Source organism: Pongo abelii, chromosome 15, assembly GCF_028885655.2.
Source record: "Pongo abelii isolate AG06213 chromosome 15, NHGRI_mPonAbe1-v2.0_pri, whole genome shotgun sequence".
NCBI classification, from domain to species: Eukaryota; Metazoa; Chordata; class Mammalia; order Primates; family Hominidae; genus Pongo; species Pongo abelii.
This window is the reverse complement of record NC_072000.2, coordinates 77,670,953-77,692,920: the sequence shown is the minus strand read 5'-3', so window position 1 is coordinate 77,692,920 and position 21,968 is coordinate 77,670,953. Positions and strand designations below refer to the sequence as shown.

The following is a 21,968-nucleotide window of genomic DNA, read 5'->3' as shown; positions in this document are numbered from 1 at the left end:
CATGTTGGCCGGGCTGGTCTTGAACTCCTGACTTCAGGTGATCCTCCTGCCTCAGCCTTCCAAAGTGCTGGGATTACAGGTGTGAACCACCATGCCCGGTGAAAAATTCTCTTCTTTCTGAGTTCCCTGCATACTGAGACCACAGAATTATTCTTCATCATTAGTTTGGGTTTAGATAAGATTAATCTTCAGGAGAGGGCTAGAGTTTTTGGCCAGTTTCCTTGAAAGAGGGTCTAGGCATCACAGGAAATGATAGTACTGATTGGCCATGTCCTTCACCATACCTTTTGTGTCTCCTCCACTTCTGATTTGGTGTCATTATTCCTGTCATGGCTGACTTAAGGAGTGAATGAGAAACTCTTTATATATGTATTGAATGTTAATAAACATGATATCTGAGTTTAATTCTTATCCTGCCTGTAGGATTTGGCTAAATGTCTTCTCTGGGTCTTTGTTTCTCTTTTTATAAAGTGATAGTATTTGACTGGATGATCTTTAAAGTTTTTTTAATGCTGAAATATTCTAAAAATTATAGTGAATAATGAGTATGTTATTTTTTAAATATACAAAATAAATAGGACCAACACCATTTATTGAGTAGCATTCATTCCTCTCACTTCAGTGAGGATCTTAAGTCATGTATCTTATCTCTATATTCATGTGAGCCTGTTTTTGTGCTATTTGCCTATCCCTATGTCAATATTACACTGTCTTATTTACCGTAGCTTTATAATAAGTGTGGATATCTAGTGTGGTGAAGCCTCATCCTCCCCAAACTTTGTTACTCTGTAAAATTATCTTGATTATGCTTTCAAATCTCTCCTAACCTTTAAAATTCTGTGATTTTTGTATATAGTACTATAGTACTGCTTATACTCTTTGGAGATTTGATTGGCAATCAGTACATTCTTATTGAATGAATAGAATTAAAACAGTTATACTCTATAAGGGCTTATGAATAACAAAGTGTTACAAGTTAATTATTAGTAAAATTATGTCTGGACTTTTGAGAGTGCTGCTAAAATACCTGATTTTTTTTTTTTTTTTTGGAAAGTGTTTAATTAAATTACTTTGGAATTTGGGCAGGGTGTAGTACTGAATATTTTGGAGTCTACCACTCTCTGCCCCTTCCCCTTATTTCTTACTCCCTTTGGGTAAAGATTTTAGAAAGAGTAAGCATATTTAATATTTTTGTTTAGACAGGTAGTTTAAAACTACCTTAAAAGTCATGATAAATTCCACATGAAATCGATGACATTTTCTTTTTTCTTTTTTTTTTTTTTTTTTTGAGACGGAGTCTTGCTCTGTCGCTCAGGCTGGAGTGCAGTGGCGTGATCTCAGCTCACTGCAACCTCTGCCTGCTGGGTTCAAGTAATTCTGCCTCAGCCTCCCGAGTAGCTGGGATTACATGCACATGCCACTATGCCTGGCTAATTTTTGTATTTTTTTAGTAGAGACGGTTTCACCATGTTGGCCAGGCTGGTCTCGAACTCCTGACTTCAAGTGATCCACCTTCCTCGGCCTCCCAAAGTGCTGGGATTACAGGCATGAGCCAACATGGCCAACGTGGCAAAACCCTGTCTCTACTAAAAATACAAAAATTAGCTAGGTGTGGTGGCACATGCCTGTAATCCCAGCTACTAGGGAGGCGGAAGCACGAGAGTTGCTTGAACCTGGGAGGCAGAGGTTGCAGTGAGCCGAGATCGTGCCACGGCCCTCCAACCTGTGTGACAGAGTGAGACTCTGTCTCAAAAAAAAAAAAAAAAAAAAAAAAAAAGCCAAGTGTGGTGGCTCATGCCTGTAATCCCAGCACTTTGGAAGGCCAAGGTGGGCGGATCACGAGGTCAGGAGCCGGAGACCAGCCTGGCCAACATGGTGAAACCCCATCTGTACTAAAAATACAAAAATTAGCTGGATGTGGTGGTGCACTCCTATAATCCCAGTGATTTGGATGCTGATGTAGGAGGGTTGCTTGAGCCTGGAGGCAGAGGTTGCAGTGAGCCAAGATTGCGCTACTGTACTCCAGCTTAGATGACAGACTGAGACTCTGTCTCAAAGAACAAAATTCAAAAACTTTTTTTTTTTTTTGAGATGGAGTCTGGCTCCGTCGCCCAGGCTGGAGTGCAGTGGCGCAATCTCGGCTCACTGCAAGCTCCGCCTCCCTGGTTCACGCCATTCTTCTGCCTCAGCCTTCCAAGTAGCTGGGACTACAGGCGCCCGCCACCACACCCAGCTAATTTTTTGTATTTTTTTTTTAGTAGAGACTGGGTTTCACCGTGTTAGCCAGGATGGTCTCGATCTCCTGACCTCATGATCCGCCTGCCTCGGCCTCCCAAAGTGCTGGGATTACAGGCGTGAGCCACTGCGCCCGGCTCCTAGGGAAAGAAAATTGACCAGTGGTTGTGAGGGATTGGAAGAGAGTTTGACTACTGAGGGCATGAGGGAATTTTTTTGGGTGTTCTGTGTATCTTTTGTATCTGTTCTATATCTTGATTGTGGTGGTGGTTACATAGTTATGTGTTTTTCAAACTCAGGAGAGTATATATAAATTACACGTCTCCAATTCTAGCATATATTACCATATTAAAAATTATTTTGGAAATGTCTCAGAAAATGTTTTATTTTGTTTTTATTTTAATGTTGTAGAGACAGGGTCTCACTTTGTCTCCCAGGCTGGAGTGCAGTGGTGTGATCATAGCTTACTGCAGCCTTGAACTCCTGAGCTCAAGTGATCTCCTGCCGCAGCCTCCTGAGTAGCTGGGACTCAGGCATGCACCACCATACCTGGCTAATTTTTAATTTTTTTTTAGAGGCAGAGTCTTGGTATGTTTCCCAGGCTGGTCGAACTCCTGGCTTCAAGAGATCCCCTGACCTCTGCCTTCTAAAGTGCTGGGATTACAGGCACAAGGCGCTGTGCCTAGCCATGTTTTGTTTTTAGATTCTGCTTATGTGACTTTGGGAGGAGAGAAAGTGGTGGACGGCACTGGTAGAGTTTTTTTGAAGGTGTTGAGAACACTGTGTAAATGCTGAATATGTTTACACTTAGCAAACATTCCTGTCATACGTTTAATAGAATTTTATGATGTCAGAATTAGAAGAGCCCAAGAGACCTCATAAAGTGTTCTTTTTTTAAACAGATAAAGGACCTGAAGCCTAGGTAGGTTAGCTAAAGTCCCACAGCTAGGTAGTAGCAGACATAGATCTAGGATTTAAGTGATGGATTACTAATTTGACTCATATTTTATTAAAACACAGTTTCTATTTCAAGTTATTCTCTTGAGACTATTTTTAATTCCTTTTCAAAACTTTTCAATTGTATCATCTTAAAACTGGAAACCACTCCCTTCCTAGTGGTAGGAAAGTCCTGTGTCTGGTTGATAATAGGAAGGCTACATATGAGAGATTCCATAACACTTAAAGTTTGCTTAGGCCCACTCAACAAAGTTAGTTATAAAGACACTTTTCTTTGACTGGTAAATCTAGATGCTTATTTTTGTACTTTTCAAGGGCTGTCAGTTAGGAATAGGTTTTTGTAACTTTATCCCATTAAAAAATAATATTTTCAGATGATCATGATTGTTGGTTTGTTGGGAAAGTAGAAAAGGTTTAAGCGTGTTAGGTTCTTTCTGGTTACCTTAACTGCTTAAGGGTTTATCTTATAAATACCAAGGGACGTGAGAGAGCACTAGAAGCAGTCTTAATAGATACATATTCAGGAAATGGAGATTGGAATGTTATTCAAGACATAACAGCAGCTTTAGTTGTCTTCTATTCTTGAGAACTGGCTTTCACTGTCCGTCTTGTGTTTTCTCTTTCTTGTACAGTAGTTTTGATTGCCTCTAGATCCCAATTCTAGGACAAAGTTTAGAATTCCTGCTCCTTAGAGATACTGTTGATATTGTGGATATTGCAGATCCAGTCACAGAGCTAGCAGGTGGCTTGGTCTCTTTCTTGTTTTGTTTTTTTTTCTAGACAGAGTCTTACTCTGTTGCCCAAGCTGGAGTACAGTGATGTGATCTCGGCTCACTGCAACCTCTGCCTCCGAGGTTCAAGCGTTTCTTCTGCCTCAGCCTCCTGAGTAGCAGAGATTACAGACGTGCGCGACCATGCCTGGCTAATTTTTGTATTTTTACAAAATTTTACCATGTTGGCCAGGCTGGTCTCTGACCTCAGGTGATCCGTCTGCCTCCGCCTTCCAAAGTGCTGAGATTACAGGCGTGAGCCACCGCACCAGGCCTCTTTCTTGTTTTTGAAGCTGTGTCTGGGTCATGCAACTTAAGAGTTATTTCCTGTAAGCAATAGCTCCAGGCAGAGTTGGCCAGTTGCTTTCAGCCTTCTTTATAAATAAGGGAACCCTACCCCCACCCTAGCTCTGGCAGACTCTGTCTTGTCTTTTTTTTTTTTTTTTTTTTTACTGTAAGAGTCTCATTCAGTTGCCCAGACTGGACTGCGGTGCAGTGGTACAGTCATGACTCACTGCAGCCCGAACCTCCCAGACTCAAGTGATCCTCCATCTCAGCCTCCTAAGTAGCTGGGATGTATAGGCGTGTGCCACCATGCCTGGCTAATTTTTTGTTGTTGTTTTGAGATGGAGTCTCGCTCTGTCCCCCAGGCTGGAGTGCAGTGGCACGATCTTGGCTCACTGCAACCTCCGCCTCCCAGGTTCAAGCAATTCTCCTGTCTCAGCCTCCTGAGTAGCTGGGACTACAGGTGCCCGCCACCACGCCTGGCTAGTTTTTGTATTTTTAGTGGAGACAGGGTTTCACCGTATTGGTCAGGCAGTTCTTGAACTTCTGACCTCAGATTATCCACCCGGCTCAGCCTCCCAAAGTGCTCGGTTTACAGTCTGAGCCACTGCACCCGGCCCTGGCTAATTTTTAAATTTTTTGTAGAGATGGATTCTCTATGTGTTGCCCAAGCTGGTCTCAAACTCCTGGGCTCAAGTGATCCTCCTGCCTCGGCCTCCCAAATTGCTGAGGTTACAAGTGTGAGCCCCTGTGCCAGGCCAGGTTCTGTCTTATATGGAACATTTTTATTGCTTGTTCCCCAAGGAAGCCAAACTCCCAGCTGCCACTGCCTGCTTCTGAACCAGGAGCCTAGTAGGCCTCTGGCTTCAGAGGCCTTACCACTTTGCATTTGTATTACTTACCAATGCCTGGAAGGTATTTACATTATTTTTTGAGCCAGCTATGCGTTATTTATTTATATATTTGATACACTTATATATAGTTATTTGGGTGAATTTACTGTACCATCTTGGCCTGAAGCCAAGATTTCAAATCTTGCCTTCTTTCAAAGCCACATTTTCTCATCTTTAAAATTAGAGGCTGGGCACGGTTGCTCATGTCTGTAATCCCAGCATTTTTAGAGGCCAAGGTGGGTGGATCACCTGAGATCAAGAGTTTGAGACTAGCCTGGAGAACATGTTGAAACATCGTATCTACTAAAAATACGAAAAATTAGCTGGGCTTGGTGGCACTTACCTGTAGTACCACCTGTTCCGGAGGCTGAGGCAGGAGAATTGCTTGAACCTGGGAGGCGGAGGTTGCAGTGAGCCAAGATTGCACCACTGCACTACAGCCTGGGTGACACAGTGAGACTCTGTCTCAAAAAAAAAAAATAATAAATAAATAAAATTAGAATTATAGCCCCTATCTCTTAGTGTTTCTTTGTGCTGATGAAATGAGATTATACACACTTACACACATTTATATGTAAATTCTTAGAACAGTGCCTTGAATATAGTAGGTGCTGTATGTATAGTAATTATTATATTTTCAAGTGAGTCCTATAATTCCTTGTTGGTATTTAGATAGTTATATAGTAACCCCCAAATACTTGTCAATCAATATTCAGAATATCTGTAAATCTGTTTGGGAATTATGGCACGTTTTGAGGCACTTGGGTGAGACATTTAAATTTAATTTTAGGCCAGGTGCAGTGGCTCACATTTGTAATCTCAACACTTTGGGAGGCTGAGGCAGGAGGATTGCTTGAGGCCAGGAGTTCAAAACCAGCCTGGGCAACATAGTGAGACCCCTATTTCTATTTGTTAAAAAAAAGTTTAAAAATTATATTAAATTTAATCTTAATCTATATCCTGGGTACCTTGAACTGAAGGTTTTTCATGATGAATTGCAATTTTTTTCAATATAACAGAGTGCTTTATTCTTTGTATTTACAGTTGCTTTCCAGAAATATTCATGTAATTGATACTCCTTTAAGCTCTATTGCGTGCACTTTCTATTAGCTATGAATCAAAGAAGTCAGTTTAACCTGTGTAGATGTCATAGAGACACCATAGAGGTTGGAATGGAGTGAATTTTAAGTCAGGAAAAAGGGGTGTGATGATGTGTATGAGGGAGAAAATAAAGTGGTGCTTGGGGTAGAGATGCTGGCTTAGACAACCATAGTTCTGACTGAGGTAAAGATCCTTCAGGGGAAAGAAGAACAAAAAGGAGGGATAAAATATTATAGGACAAACTTCCAGCCTCTGTGTTTAGGTTATGACTTATATATTTGCATATTGCAGCTCCTAAAGCCGTCATTCTAGTCAGTTAAACTTGAACCATGAATCCAGAAGCAAGCATTATTGTTTTTTCTTTAGAAATCAGAACGGTCAGTTAAATTAGTTTTTCTTCTCAGATTTGGTGTTTGAATTAGTGGAGAGATGAGTGTTGTAGACCATTGTGTGCTATTCTTTTTCAGGAAAACCTGAGTATATCATTCTGCCCTTTAGAGACGTGCTCATGAAGATTATGCTTGTTGGTAAATGATTCTACTTCCTTATTTCTTCAGCTGAAATAATACGACATGCCACTTCCTTTTTTCCTCTTACATCAAGTCCTGATGCCTTTGTTTTTATTTTTGTCTTGTATTGTAAACTACTGTGTGCATATAGGTGTTTGGAACCATGAGAGTGTTTTATCAAGAAAGAAGCGTGGCACTGAGAGGATTGATAGTGACTTCATTAGAAGCACTTTAGTTAAGGCAAGATTTTATAAAGTTCTTAATGGTTATACATTTGTCCCCAAATGCAAAGGTTTTTAAAAAGATTATGTTAATTTGTTGTCAGAATCAATGATGGGATTTGGAAATCTTTGATTAAGTAGAAGACATATTAGGATTCTGACCCAGAACCTTTCAGGTATTGGGAAGAAATTAAACACTGCTTGTCATAGTTGCTCCTAAAATTTTATGTCTTTCTTTTTAAATGTTTCTTCTTTTTTATTTTTCAATCTAGGACAAGACTGCCAATATTTAAAAATTTCTCATATTCAGAAATAAGTGAGATTCTATATAGATAGAGAAAGTAATTGTGGTTTTTGCAATTACTTTTAATGGCAAAAACCATGATTACTTTTGTACCAACCTACAGTACAAGTATTAATACAACCATCTGTCATGTATCAAAATAGATCAAGAGTCTTTTTTTCTTTTTTTCTTTTTTTTGTTTTTTGGAGACAGGGTCTCACTCTGTCACCCATGCTGGAGTCCAATGGCACAATCTCAGCTCACTGCAACCTCCACCTCCTGGGTTCAAGCGATTCTCCTGCCTCAGCCTCTCAAGTAGCTGGAATTACAGGCATGCACCACCATGCCTGGCTAATTTTTTTTAAACAGAATCTTGCTCTGACGCCCAGGCTGGAGTGCAGTGGCACAATCTCTGCTCACTATAACCTCTGCCTCCTGGGTTCAGGCCATTCTTCTGCCTTAGCCTCCCAAGTAGCTTGTATTACAGGCGTGTGCCACCATGCCTGGCTAATTTTTTTTTTCTTTTTTGAGACAGAATCTTGCTCTGATGCTCAGGCTGGAGTGCAGTGGTGTGATTTTGGCTCCCTGCAACCTCCACCTCCTGGGTTCAAGCCATTCTCCTGCCTCAGCCTCCCAAGGGCTGGGATTACAGATTACAGGTGCCAGCCACCATGCCCGGCTGATTTTTGTATTTTTTAGTAGAGATGGGCTTTCGCCATGTTGGTGCCAGGCTGGTCTAGAACGCCTGACCTCAGGTGATCCGCCTGCCTCGGTCTCCCAAAGTGCTGGAATTACAGGTGTGAGCCACTGTGCCCAGCCTGTTTTTTTTTTTTAGTAGAGACGGGGTTTCATCATGTTGGCCAGGCTGGTCTTGAACTCCTGACCTCAGGTGATCCACCCACCTTGACCTCCCAAAGTGCTGGGATTACAGGCGTGAGCCACTGCACCCGGCCAATCAAGAGTCTTTATATTGACCTTGTGCCATGAATACTCCTTTTTATCTGTATTGCCATACTGGATATTTGTAAAGCAGTTTAGTTTGGTGGAAGGAACACAGGATTTGAAATCAGAGGGCTTGAAATCTTGTCTCTGTCACTTACCAGCTTTGTGACTGACCTTTTTGAGATTGTTCACCTTATAAGTAATATGAAAAGAATAATGACATCTGTCTTATGATATCTGTCAGTTATAAGGATTAAATTTAAACCAAAACACTGTGTAAACTATAACATCTGGGAATGTAACAGTTTTTTTTTTTTTTTTTTGAGACAGGATCTCTTCCTCCTGATATGGTTTGGTTGTTTGTCCCTTCCACATCTGACGTTGAAATGTGATTCCCAGGTTGGAGGTGGGGCCAGGGGAGTGATTGAATCCTGGGAGCAGATCCCTCATGAATGATTTACCATTATCTCCTTGGTGATAAATGAGTCTTGCTCAGTGAGTTTCCGTGAGATGTGGTTGTTTGAAAGAGTGTGGCACCTCCCCACCCCCTTTCCCCTGCTCTCACCATGTGATCTGCCTGCTCCCACTTGGCCTTCCACTATGATTGTAAAAGCTTCCTGAGGCCCTCACTAGAAGCCAAGCAAATGTTGGTGCCATGCTTGTATATCCTGCAGAACCGTGAGCCAGTTAAACCTCTTTTCTTTATAAATTTCCTAGTTTCAGTTTCCTTTATAGTAACACAAACAAATAGACCTTCTTTACCAGAGTTAGAAATTGGTTAGGCTTTTTATCCTATTCAACTCATGGTGTCATGAAAATAAGGGCAATTTGGAGACCATATTGAGCTCTATCCTTGCTTGAAGGCTCTGGTTCTCCACAAGGATAGTACTGCTACTATGACGTGTTTGGATCTTTAAGGATGCACTTTTGGTTGCCACAATGATTAGAGGAGGATGAGTCTAGTTTTCACATTCAATGAACAGGAGCCAGGAATGCCAGACATCCCACAAGGTATGAGACAGTTCCGCATAACTTTATTTCCCCAAACCTTCTTGTAGGTGAAAAACCTGTTTATGCTTATCTTTTTTTTTTTTTTTGACGAAGTCTCGCTCTGTCATCCGGGCTGGAGTGTAGTGGTGCAATCTTGGCTCACTGCAACCTCCACCTCCCAGGTTCAAGTGATTCTCTTGCCTCAGCCTCCCGAGTAGCTGGGATTGACTACAGTCACCCGTCATCACGCCCGGCGAATTTTTTGTATTTTTAGTAGAGACGGGGTTTCACCATGTTGGCCAGGCTGGGCTCAAACTCCTGACCTGAAATGATCCACCCACCTTGGCCTCCCAAAGTGCTGGGATTACAGGTGTGAGCCACTGTACCCAGCCTATACTTATGTTATTCTAATTCTGTTTTACATTTAGACACAAAGGGTTTTTTTTTTTAAACATAGTTTTAATAGACACTGAATTTTCCAGGAATGTAACTACTGAGTATTAACCTGGGGCAAATTGTACTTTGTTTTGTTCAGAACTTTACCAAGAGTTGTTCACTATTTTAGAAAATCCTATTACTAATGGCATTGCCCCTTATGGTATTTGATTTTCCCATTCAGCTTATTTGTCTCAATCTACATTTGTAGCTGTCACATTCATGGTGATATGTGTATAGGTGCAAGTGTCTATTTCCGTAATAATATGAATTTTAGGATCGTTATACCTGAGCATTTGCATATTAAAATATTTTATTAAAAATTACTCTTCTGGCCAGGCACAGTGGCTCTTGCTTGTAGTTTCAGCACTTTGGGAGGCTGAGGCAGGTGGACCACCTGAGGCTTCAAGACCAGCCTGGGCAACATGGTGAAACCCCGTCTCTACTAAAAATACAAAAATTAGCTGGGCGCAGTGGTGCATGCCTGTAATCCCAGATACTCGGGAGGCTGAGGCAGGAGAATCGCTTGAGTCCGGGAGGTGGAGGTTGCAGTGGGCTGAGATTGCACCATTGCACTCCAGCCTGGGTGACAGAGCAAGGCTCTGTCTCAAAAAAAAAAACAAACAAACAAAAAAAACTTTCCTTTTCTTTCTCTTGTATTACTTTAGGCAGTAGATTAATTTTCAAAAACTGAGAACAGATAGGTTACCTATTTGCAATTTATTTCAGGTTTATGCACTGTTGTGCATTTCTCAGATACTCGTATTAATTTTATGACTATGCCACAATTTGTCTTTTTTCTAAAGATAGACTTTTTTCCCCCATTTTGTTGCTCTTACAAAAATATTCTTGCTTATGTCTTCAGATACACATGTCTTAATACAAAAATTTCTCTACAATAATGAATTTTATTTTATTGTATTTTTTCTTGAGACAGGGTCTGGCTCTGTTGCTCGGGCTGGAGTGCAGCCATATTCATGGTGATTCTGTGTCTAGGTGCAAGTGTCTATTTCCATAATAATATGGTGCGATCTCAGCTCACTGCAACCTCTACCTCCCAGATTCAAGCAATTCTCATGTCTCAGCCTCCCAAGTAGCCAGGATTACAGACGTGTGCCATGACACCTGGCTAATTTTTGTATATTTCGTAGAGACAAGGTTTTGCCACGTCAACCAAGCTAGTCTCAAACTTCTGGACTCAAGCAATCTGCGTGCGTTGGCCTCCCAAAGTGCTGGGATTACAGGTGTGAGCCACTGTGCCTGGCCTAACAATGAATTTTTAAAACATTTTTGGTGGTAATTTCCCCACCTACACACACCTATACACACACATGCACACATAGACAGTTGAAAAAAAAATGTGAATCAATAGTCACCCTTATACATGTGATCCACTCATCTTTTCCAATGTGTTTTTCTCTAAGTGCTGGTTGTGACCATATAAATGATTTCCCCGTTCATTTTCACAGTTGAAGACAGCTGTCTTGGTTTCCTTTGGAGTGTGAGTCTGTTGACCTGGCTTTCCTCTGCTTATAGATTGTGTCAGACGACAACGTGTCTTGCAGTGAGTGCCTGGCTAAGCAGGAACACTGCTCTCGTACCTGGAAACATCTGGGTCTTGAGTGCAATAAGGTTTCAGCTAGGGCTGGGCGCCGTGGCTCACACCTGTAATCCCAGCACTTTGGGAGGCCAAGGCGGGTGGATCACGTGAGGTCAGGAAGACCAGCTTGGCCAACATGGTGAAACCCCATCTCTACTAAAAGTACAAAAGTTAGCTGGGCGTGGTGGCATGTGCCTGTAGTCCCAGCTACTCGGTAGGCTGAGGCAGGAGAATCATTTGAACCTGGGAGGCTGAGGTTGCAATGAGCCGAGATGGCGCTACTGCACTCCATTCTGGGCGACAGGGCAAGACTCTGTCTCAAAAAAAATAAAGTTTCAGCTCGGACTAAGTTTGGATTCATCCCTTAAGTACACCCATTCCTTGATGGAGTGAATTCTGTACGTGTGCCCTAACTACATGTTTTGGGTTATGCCAGAGTTTGTCTGAGGATGTTAAGGGGCAGGATGGGATTCGGTGGGACTTTCTATTCTTGGGTGGGACTTTCTGTTTACTTTGATGTCAGACTTAGCTTCCCCTTTTACTTATTTTGACCATAAACTGCATATTCATTAAGGCTCAAATTTCAATAGTTTATTCTTCAGTTTTCTGGGGACTTTCTAATATGAGTATTTAGTTATATCTCTTGAGGTTTTCCTTATTTATTTATTTATTTATTTATTTATTTTGTGACCGAGCCTCGCTCTGTCGCCCAGGCTGGAGTGCAGTGGCACGATCTCAGCTCACTGCAAGCTCCGCCTCCCGGGTTCATGCCATTCTCCTGCCTCAGCCTCCTGGTAGCTGGGACTACAGGCGCCCGCCGCCACACCCAGCTAGTTTTTTGTATTTTTAGTAGAGACGGGGTTTCACCGTGTTAGCCAGGATGGTCTCGATCTCCTGATCTTGTGATCCGCCCGCCTCGGCCTCCCAAAGTGCTGGGATTACAGGCGTGAGCCACCGCGCCCAGCCCTCTTGAGATTTTCATTCCTTTTCCTCCTTCTACTAGATAGTTTGAAATTTTTGCCGAAGAGAAGATAATTTACATAGGAATTTATTTTTTGTTTTTCTTTTTTTATAAACCTGACATTATGAACATATTTAACTAATCTTATGTCATCAAAAATTTATGCAAAGAAGCTCCAAGTTTTAACTTTGATTCAGGGTTTAATTATTAGAATATTGATACAAATTGTAACTTCTGTAATTATGCTTTGAACTACAAGGGTGAATCTTCGGTCCTATTCTTGATGACTTGTATAGGGGTGCTGAATAATGAGAAAGCAAAGGAAGAAGAGTCACCATAGGACTCAAAAATAATAAACACAGTGTTCATTCCGGTCTAGAAGTTGTGATATGGTTTGCTTTGCTTTTTTTTTCCTTATTGTGGTAAAATATACATAAAAGTTACTTTTTTTTTTTTTGAGACAGAGTTTTGCTCTTGTTGTCCAGGCTGGAGTGCAATGGCACAATTTCGGCTCACCGCAACCTCCGCCTCCCGGGTTCAAGCGATTCTCCTGTCTCAGCCTCCTGTCTCAGCCTCCTCAGGCATGTGCCACCATGCCTGGCTAATTTTGTATTTTTGTAGAGACGGGGTTTCTCCATGTTGGTCAGGCTGGTCTTGAACTCCCGACCTCAAATGATCTACCCGCCTGTGCCTCCCAAAGCGCTGGGATTACAGGTGTAAGCCACCATGCCTGGCCAAAGTTACTGTTTTAACTGTTTTTAAATGTACAATTCAGTGGCATTCAGTATGTTGACATTATTGTGCAACCATCACCACTGTACATCCCAGAACTTTTCTGTTTTACAAACTGAAACTCTGTGCCCATTAAACAACAATTTCCTATACCCCACTCCTCTCCAGTCCACAAAATCACCATTCTCCTTTTTGTCTCTATGATTTTGACTATTCTGGTTATCTTATATACATGGAATCATACAATATTTGTTTATTTTTTGTGTCTGGCTTATTTCACTTAGCACAATTTTCAAGGTTCATCTTTGTGGCAGCAAGTGTCAGAATTTCATTATTTTTAAAGGCTGAATATTCCATTTTATGTATAGACTACTTTTTTTTTTTTTTTTTTGGAGACAGAGTCTTGCCCTGTCACCCAGGCTGGAGTGCAGTGGCATGATCTCAGCTCACTGTGACCTCCGCCTCCTGGGTTCAAGCGATTCTCCTGCCTCAGCCTCCTGAGTAGCTGGGATTACAGGCGCGTGCCACCATGCCCAGCTAATTTTTGTACTTTTAGTAGAGACGGGGTTTCACCATGTTGGTCAGGCTGGTCTCGAACTCCTGACCTCGTGATCTGCCCACCTCATCCTCCCAAAGTGCTGGGATTACAGGCATGAGCCACCGCCCCCAGCCTAGACTACATTTTGTTTAGCCATTCATCCATCAGTGGACACTTAGGTTGTTTCCATCTTTTGGCTACTATGAATGATGTTGCCTTGAATATTGGTGTACAAATATCTGTTTGAGTCTCTACTTTGAGTTATTTTGGGTATATACCTGGAAATGGAATTGCTAGAATATATGGTGATTCTATGTTTAATTTGAGTAACCACCATATGCTTCACTGTTTTTTTTTTTTTTTTTTTTTTACATTATAGATGTATTTTTAACAATACATACCTTTTTTTTTTGAGAGAGGGTCTCACTTTGTCACCCAGGCTGGAGTGCAGTGGCTCAACCTTGGCTCACAGTGAAACGGGAGAGTTTCCTGACCCGCTTCTGGGACTTGTGATAGCGGTGTGGCTCAGCTGCCTCTCACTCAAACCCCTTACGGGAGGGGGAACATGTAGACAGGCAGGTGCAGGAGCCAGGGAGAGTGCTTTTGGGCTCCAGCCCCATGGTAGCGTCTAGGGGTGTGTTACAATTAATGCTCTTTTAGCAGTTGCCATCTACAGATGGCTAAGTGTGTAAGTCAGAGTGAAGCCTTTTACACTCTGCCCTCTTGTTACCTGAGTCCTTGTCTGGCATCCAGGAAGGATAAGGTCACACACAGACTTGAGGGTGGTGAATGCAAAGATTTTATTGAGTGATGGAAGTGGCTCTCAGCAGGATGATGGGGAGCTGGAAAGGGGATGGAGTGGGAAGATGATCATCACCTGGAATTCAGCCATCCTGTGACTGATCTCCTCTCCAACCATCCCCAGCCAAACTCCTCTCAGTGTTCAGATGCTCCTTCTCTTCTCCTCTGCCATGCCATTCTGCTGCTCTTCTGTTCTTCTGCTCTTCTGCTTGTGGAGCCTGGGGGTTGGGGTTTCAATGGGTACAGGATAAGGGGGCGTGGTGGGCCCAAAGGCAACATTTAGGCACAAAAACAGGAATGCTTGTTCCCATTTAGGGCCAGCCTTTGCTGGAGAACTGCCCTCTTCTACCCTGTATTTCCCTGCCTCCTGTCCATATTAACTGCAGCCTCTGCCTCCCAGGTTCAAGTGATTCTCATGCCTCAGCCCCCCTGAGTAGCTGGGATTTACAGGCACGTGCCACCACACCTCGCTAATTTTTGTATTTTTAGTAGATAAGGGGTTTTGCCACATTGGCCAAGCTGGTCTCATACTCCTGGCCTCATGTGATCCTCCCTCCTTGGCCTCCCAAAGTGATGGGATTACAGTCTGAGTCACTGCCCTCAGCCTATACATACATATTTGCACACTCATTTATTTTGGATAAATTTTCTAGAAGTGGAACTATTGGGTCAAAGGATGGGCATAATTTTGAAATGTGATTATTTTCTAAAGAGCTTTTATACTGATATGCCATTGTTGGATAAAGCCCTGATAGTAGTGAATAGGAATGCCCCCCCCCACAACCTTTAAACTTAATTCTAACTGGCATAGTGATTCTAGTAAAAAAAAAAAAAAAAAAAAAAAAAAAAAAGAGTAAGAGTATTTACTGTGGTTTTTCCAACTAACATAATTTTTTCCCTTAAGCATATTTTGTATGGAGAATGTGTCAAATTTCGTTGTTTTGCAGGTCTCCATAAAGCTTGTATGTTGTGCTTAAGTTGCTCTTCTCTGATCTGTTCCTCTAGTGGCAGATACCTGGAATGTAAACAATCTGGGTGTTCATTTATCTTCATGGAATTAACAAAAGACTTTTAATCTAGGAAGTGGCATAAAATGTCACAGTGGATATTAAATGTTTAGGGGAAAATTTGGCAAGCCAAATCTTTGAACCAGCAGCCTTTAGTTGAGTTCTATGAATTCACTGTGAAGTACCAGCATTTCCAATTGTTTATAGAAATCTAGATTTTTTTTCTTTCTTTCGTGGTACTGTTTTAGAAATAATCTGTTTTCATATTTCCTCTTTATTATATAACATGGCCTGCTCTAATTCTAAAGTATTGTGTAATTACAACTAACATCCATTTATCATGGCTTCTTGACTAGCATCGTTGGAATATTGGTTTTCTTGAAAATAGTTACGAGAGGCCAGACGTGGTGGCTCACGCCTGTAATCCCAGCACTTTGGGAGGCTGAGGTGGGCAGATCACTTGAGGCAGGGAGTTCAAGACCAGCCTGGCCAACGTGGTGAAACCCTGTCTCTACTAAAAATACAAAAATTAGCTGAGCGTTGTGGCTCGTGCCTGTAATCCCAGCTGCTTGGGAGGCTGAGGCAGGAGAATTGCTTGAAGCTGGGAGGTGGAGGTTGCAGTGAGCCAAGACCATCTCAAAAAAAAAAAAAAAAAAAAAAAGAAGAAGAAAAGAAAAAATAGTTGCAAGACAGTAAGGAGAAATAGTTTATCGTGCTGGTATGGAGGCAGAAAGATGTGGAGTGTAATCATAGAAAAATGTGAAATGTTACTTTAGTTATTTTGGCTATATCATTGTTCATTTTGGTCAAATAACATGTAAGGTGTTTTCACTAGTAACAATGTTGTTTCTTGCATATCTGAAAAGCCTTTACAAGACCTATTGTTATTTCTCTGTGTTTTGTTGGTATTTAGCTCTCCTTTTAACACAATTGTTAAAACTGAAAGCAGAACATGAGAAGCACTACAGTCTGTTAAAGAATCAGACCAATGACGAAATGAAGTGAAACACATTGTTGGCTAAAAATAGTATTTTGCAAATTACATCTGAAGTTGGTTTGTTAGAGCATCTATTGGTAATGAAATTCAGCTGTTCTTATTCTGTGTTTTGTGTGTATTTTTAAAACATCATTATCAGCTGGGTGCGGTAGCTCACCTGTATCCCAGCACTTTGGGAGGTCGAGGCAGGCGGATCACGAGGTCAGGAGATCGAGACCATCCTGTCTAACATGGTGAAACCCTGTCTCTACTAAAAATACAAAAAACAGCTGAGTGTGGTGGTGGGCGCCTGTAGTCCCAGCTACTCGGGAGGCTGAGGCAGGAGAATAGCCTGAACCCGGGAGGCGGAGCTTGCAGTGAGCTGAGATCATGCCACTGCCCTCCAGCCTGGGCGACAGACCGAGACTCCGTCTCAAAAAAAAAAAAAAAAACCCCCCCGGCCTGCCCCCAAAAAAACTCGTCATTATCTGGGGGCCAGGCACAATGGTTCAAGCCTATAATCCCAGCAAATTGGGAGGCTGAGAAGAGCAGATCGCTTTGAGCTCAGGAGTTCAAGACTAGCCTGGGCATCATGGTGAAACCCCATCTGTATGAAAAATTAGCCGGGTGTTGCTGGCTTGCACCTGTAGTCCCAGCTACTCAGGTGGCTGAGGCTGGAGAATTGCTTGAGCCAGGAAGCGGAGGTTGCAGTTAAGCATGATCACACCACTGCATTCCAGCCAGAGCGACAGAGTGAGACCCTGTCTCAAAACAAACACCCCTGCAACATTATCTGAAAGTAGATGGCCATGCAAAATGAGTTTCTCTTGGTTTTTAACTAATTTTTCCTTTAAGACCATATAAGCCTTTCCTATATTCTCTGAAAACTTAAGGCTGTAATACTCGGAATTAAGAGTAAATGAAGGCTGGGTGTGGTGGCTTACGCCTGTAATCCCAGCACTTCGGGAGGCTGAGGTGGGCAATCACTTGAGGTCAGGAGTTTGAGACCAGCCTGGCCAACATAGTGAAACCCCGTCTCTACTAAAAATACAAAAATACTAGCCGAGCGTGGTGGCATGTGCCTGTAGTCCCAGCTACTCAGGAGTCTGAGGCATGAGAATCCCTTGAACCCGAGAGGTGGAGGTTGTAGTGAGCTGAGATCGTGCCACTGCACTCCAGCCTGGGTGACAGAGTGAGACTCTGTATCAAAAAAAAAAAAAAAAAAAGAAAAATAGGCACAGTGGCTCACGCCTGTAATCCGGCACTTTGGGAGGCCGAGGCAGGTGGATCACGAGGTCAGGAGTTAAAGACCAGCCTGGCCAACATGGTGAAACCCTGTCTCTACTAAAAATACAAAAATTAGCTGGGCGTGGTGTTGTGTGCCTGTAGCCCAGCTACTTGGGAGGCTGAGGCAGGAGAATTGCTTTAACCTGGGGGAGGCAGAGGTTGCAGTGAGCCGAGATCACGCTGCTGCACTCCAGCCTGGGTGACAGAGCGAGACTCTGTCTCAAAAAATAATAATAATAAATAATAAAAATAAAAATAATAAAAAATAAAAAATAGGCTCTGGAGTCAGACAGCCTGTTTTATTTTACCACTCTTTTAAAAACCCCATACCCACTATTTCATATTTTTGTGATCTTGGAAGTTATTTGTGTCTCAGTTTTCCTAGTTATAAAATGAGAATATTTAATAGTTGCATTTGGCTGGGCACAGTGGCTCATGCCTCTAATGCCAAGGTGGGAAGACACTTGAGGCCTGGAGTTTGAAACCAGTGTGGGCAACATGACAAGACCCTGCTTATACAAAAAATAAGAAGAATCGGCCAGACATGGTGGCACATGTGTGTAGTCCCAGCTACTTGAAAGGCTGAGAGGCAGAAGGATCACTTGAGCTTGGGAGGTTCAGGCTGCAGTGAGCTATGATCATCACGGCTCTCCAGGCAACAGAGCAAGACACTCCATCTCTTTTTTTTTTTTTTTTTTCTTGTGAGACGGAGTTTCCCTCTTGTTGCCCAGGCTGGAGTGCAATGGTGCAATCTCGGCTCACTGCAACCTCCACCTCCTGGGTTCAAGCCATTCTCCTGCCTCAGCCTCCCGAGTAGCTGGGATTACAGGCATGCGCCACCATGCCCAGTTAATTTTGTATTTTTAATAGAGACAGGGTTTCTCTATGTTGGTCAGGCTGGTTTCAAACTCCCGACCTCAGGTGATCCGCCTGCTTCAGCCTCCCAAAGTGCTGGGATTACAAGCATGAGCCACCGTGCACAGCCAAGACCCCTCATCTCTTTAAAAAATAGTCAATTTCATGAGAATTATTGAGGATTAAATGGGATAATCCATAGGAGGTGCTTAGAAGAGCTCTTGGCAAGTAATCAGTCCCCATTAAATGTTAGCTGCCCAGCTGGGCGTGGTGGTGTATGCCTGTAAACAGCAGTTTGAGAGACCAAGGTGGGAGGATTACTTTAGCCCAGGAGTTTGAGACCAGCCTGTGTGAGACTGTCTTTACAAAAAAATTTTTTTAAAATTAGCTGGGCATGGTGGGGCATGCACCTGTAGTCCTAGCTACTTGGGAGGCTGAGGTGGGAGGATCACTTGAGCCCAGGAGTTTGAGACTGCAGTGAGGCATGATTGTACCACTGCACTCTAGCCTGGGCAATAGATCAAGACCCTGTCTCTAAAAAAAAAAAAAGTGAACTGCTGCTTGTCTTCTTATTCAGGAACAGCACTATTGCATTGTCTGGTGAATTTATTTTGCTTCTAAAACATGCATGTATATTCAGAACTTAGAAAAAGTTCTGAGAATTTTTACTTTTAGCTACTATAACTTTAATTTCTGTAAAAATAGATTCGCCATTTACCAATTTATTCAGTTATTTCTTCTAATAAACTTTATTGATACCTGCTATTTATTAGGCATTGTACTAGATGCTAGGAATATAAAGTGGAGCAAAGTTAGTTATGACCTTCAGCTGCTTAGAAGCTAGTGAAGAAAAGCACTACTGAGTTTTACAGTGTTTTAAACAAATACATATTTACAGTTTTGTAAATAACTTTTTGTACCATGTCATTATTAAAATGATTTTTTTTTTGTCTCCTGGAAGGTGTGTGAGCTGAACATTTTCACTTTTTGGATTGGCCTCTTATCTGTTTACCACAATTCTGTGGTATCTGTAATCATTATTGTTTTGCAAATAAAGAAACTGAGGTTTAAAGAGGTTATAATTAACTCATCCTACAACTACAAAACTCACTTTAAAAGCTTACTAAGTTGTAAAACTCATTCATTCAGCCTGTGCAACATAGTGAGACCTCATCTGTACCCACCCCCACCCTCTACCTCCCCCCAAAAATTAGCTGGTCATGGTGGCACATGCCTGTAGTCCCAGCTGCTCAGGAGGTGGAGGTGAGAGGATTGCTTGAGCCTGGCAGGTTGAGGCTGCAGTGAGCGAGATCACGCCACTGCACTCCAGGCTGGCAGACAGAGCGAGACCCAGTCTCCAAAATACAAAACAAAATCCATTCTATCATTCTTCCTCCCATATATTATAAGGTTCATAACCTGTATTAGAAGACTTAACTCATTTATGTTGTATTTGAGATATATGTGTCTATTTCCCTATTGAAATTGGGAGCTTTTCAGAGGAGGGACTAATCTTATGTTTTGGGTAGCCCAGCAACAAGTAGACTACCTGTTACATATTGGTTACCTAATAAATATTAGTTGAATAGTGAGTATGTAGGATGTTAGAAGTATAAGGAATTTTAGAGTTCATGTAAATCATACAGACACTAGAATTTCTAAAAAGAATTTATAGATTGCTTACATAGAATTACAGCTCTTTATTTTGGCTATGGAGAACTTAAACAACAACTGCTACTATCTACTGCTACTTTCACATAATCTCATAAAAGAAGCCATTTTAACACCAAAAATGTAGGAAGGACAATTTCATAGTAAGCATAATTGATAACTTTATACATAGTTTTTAGTCATGGCTGGCATCTGTTCAAGAATTAGATTTGGCCGGGCGCGGTGGCTCACGCCTGTAATCCCAGCACTTTGAGAGGCTGAGGCGGGCGGATCACGAGGTCAGGAGATCGAGACCATCCTGGCTAACACGGTGAGACCCCGTCTCTACTAAAAATATGAAAAATTAGCTGGGTGTGGCGGCGGGCGCCTGTAGTCCTAGCTGCTCAGGAGGCTGAGGCAGGAGAATGGCATGAACCCGGGAGGCAGAGCTTGCAGTGAGCCGAGATCACACCGCTGCACTCCAGCCTGGGCGACAGAGCGAGACTCTGTCTCAAAAAAAAAAAAAAAGAATTAGATTTGAACAACCACTATTTAATTCAACCTTCCCCTTTTAGAGATGATAAAATCGAGCCCATAGAGACATATCAAAGTTCTTACAGCAAGGGAGAATGATCACTGAGTTTGGAACCCAGGTCTTCTGACTCCTAGCCCAAAATTTTGATCTGGTTCCCTCAATCTTCATCACATGATCAGACTTATGCACAGAGAATTTGTGACTTCACTGAGATCGTATAGCTCTTAAGAATGTAAGGCTGGAATTTGAACCCATATTATCCACCTCAGTTTTTAAAATTGTTATTATTTTTGCCCTGTTTCAAGAATTGCCCAGGCCAACTCTATTTTTAGTGAAACCTGTGCATTCATTTCCATGTATCATAACCAACTCCATCAGTCCTTACTCAACTATATAAGTGAAATTTTAGGTGATTGAAAGGAGGTATGTATATTTAAGATTTTCTTTCCTTGAAAATTTCAGATTTGAGGCTTAAGCAACTTCTTCCGGGGAAAAGTGCCAGTGCAGCCGCTGTTGCAATTCAAGATCTTGATCTATATCCATAGATTGGAATATTGGTGGGCCAGCAATCCTCAGACACCTCACTTAGGACAGGTAAGTGAAAGAGATACTTAAGGATAAGCAAAGTGGATTGAAAGCTAACAGTCTTTCTTCCGGTTTGTAGTTAGATGCAAACGTTTTATTGCCTTTACAAATATAACCCTTTGTCCTGGTAAAATCACTTGTAATCTTAGGTGGGTAGGGTGAAACATTTCCTTAATTGTAAAATGTGTGTCAAAATGTTTTATAATGGTAAAACTTAGAATAATTAAAATTGTTTTTCTTTTTGTCTGTTTTCCAGATTGTATTTATGAGCTTGTGTTGCAGTTATCTATTGCTGTGTGACAAAGTACCTCAAACTTAGTGGCTTAAAACAACAGTCATTTATTTTGTTCATATATTTGCAATTTGAGCAAGGCTTGATTGGTAGGGATGCTTGTCTGTTAATATACAGCATGAGGTGGGGTGGCTGGAAGGGTTGGAGTGGCTCAGTGGCTGGGAACTGGGATCCTTTGAAGGCAGGCTTGCTCACTCACATATCTGGTGGTTAAAGCTGGCTGTTGGCTAGGACCTCAGCCTGGGCTGTTGGCAAGAACACCTTCATGTGACTTCTCCTTGTGGCTGCTTGGCTTCTTCACAGCATGGTGCCTGGGTTCCGAGAGAGAGAGCATCCCAAGAGAGGAAGGCAAAGGTGCATGGCATATTTGACTTGGTTTTGGAAGTCACATGGTGTTACTTCGCTCTGTCCTACTGGTTGATGTAGTTGTAAAGGTCCTCCCAAGTTTCAAGGAAGCTGTGGACATAGACTCCACCACTTGAAAGGATCAACATCACATTGTAAGAAGAGCATATGGGATGGAATGTA

At 42.1% G+C, this 21,968-nt stretch overlaps 1 protein-coding gene across 49 annotated transcripts in view; it reads left to right on the top strand.

The window, feature by feature from the left end:
- The window catches only part of NUMB (NUMB endocytic adaptor protein), a 193,311-nt gene that overhangs the window by 30,761 nt on the left and 140,582 nt on the right, over nucleotides 1–21,968 (top strand). For 45 of the 49 annotated variants that reach the window (XM_063715213.1, XM_063715216.1, XM_063715210.1 and 42 more), the window contains 1 exon segment: nucleotides 21,026–21,157. The exons of the other annotated variants lie outside the window; for them this stretch is intronic. The gene's annotated coding sequence lies outside the window, so the exon portion shown is untranslated. 49 annotated transcript variants of the gene reach the window in all.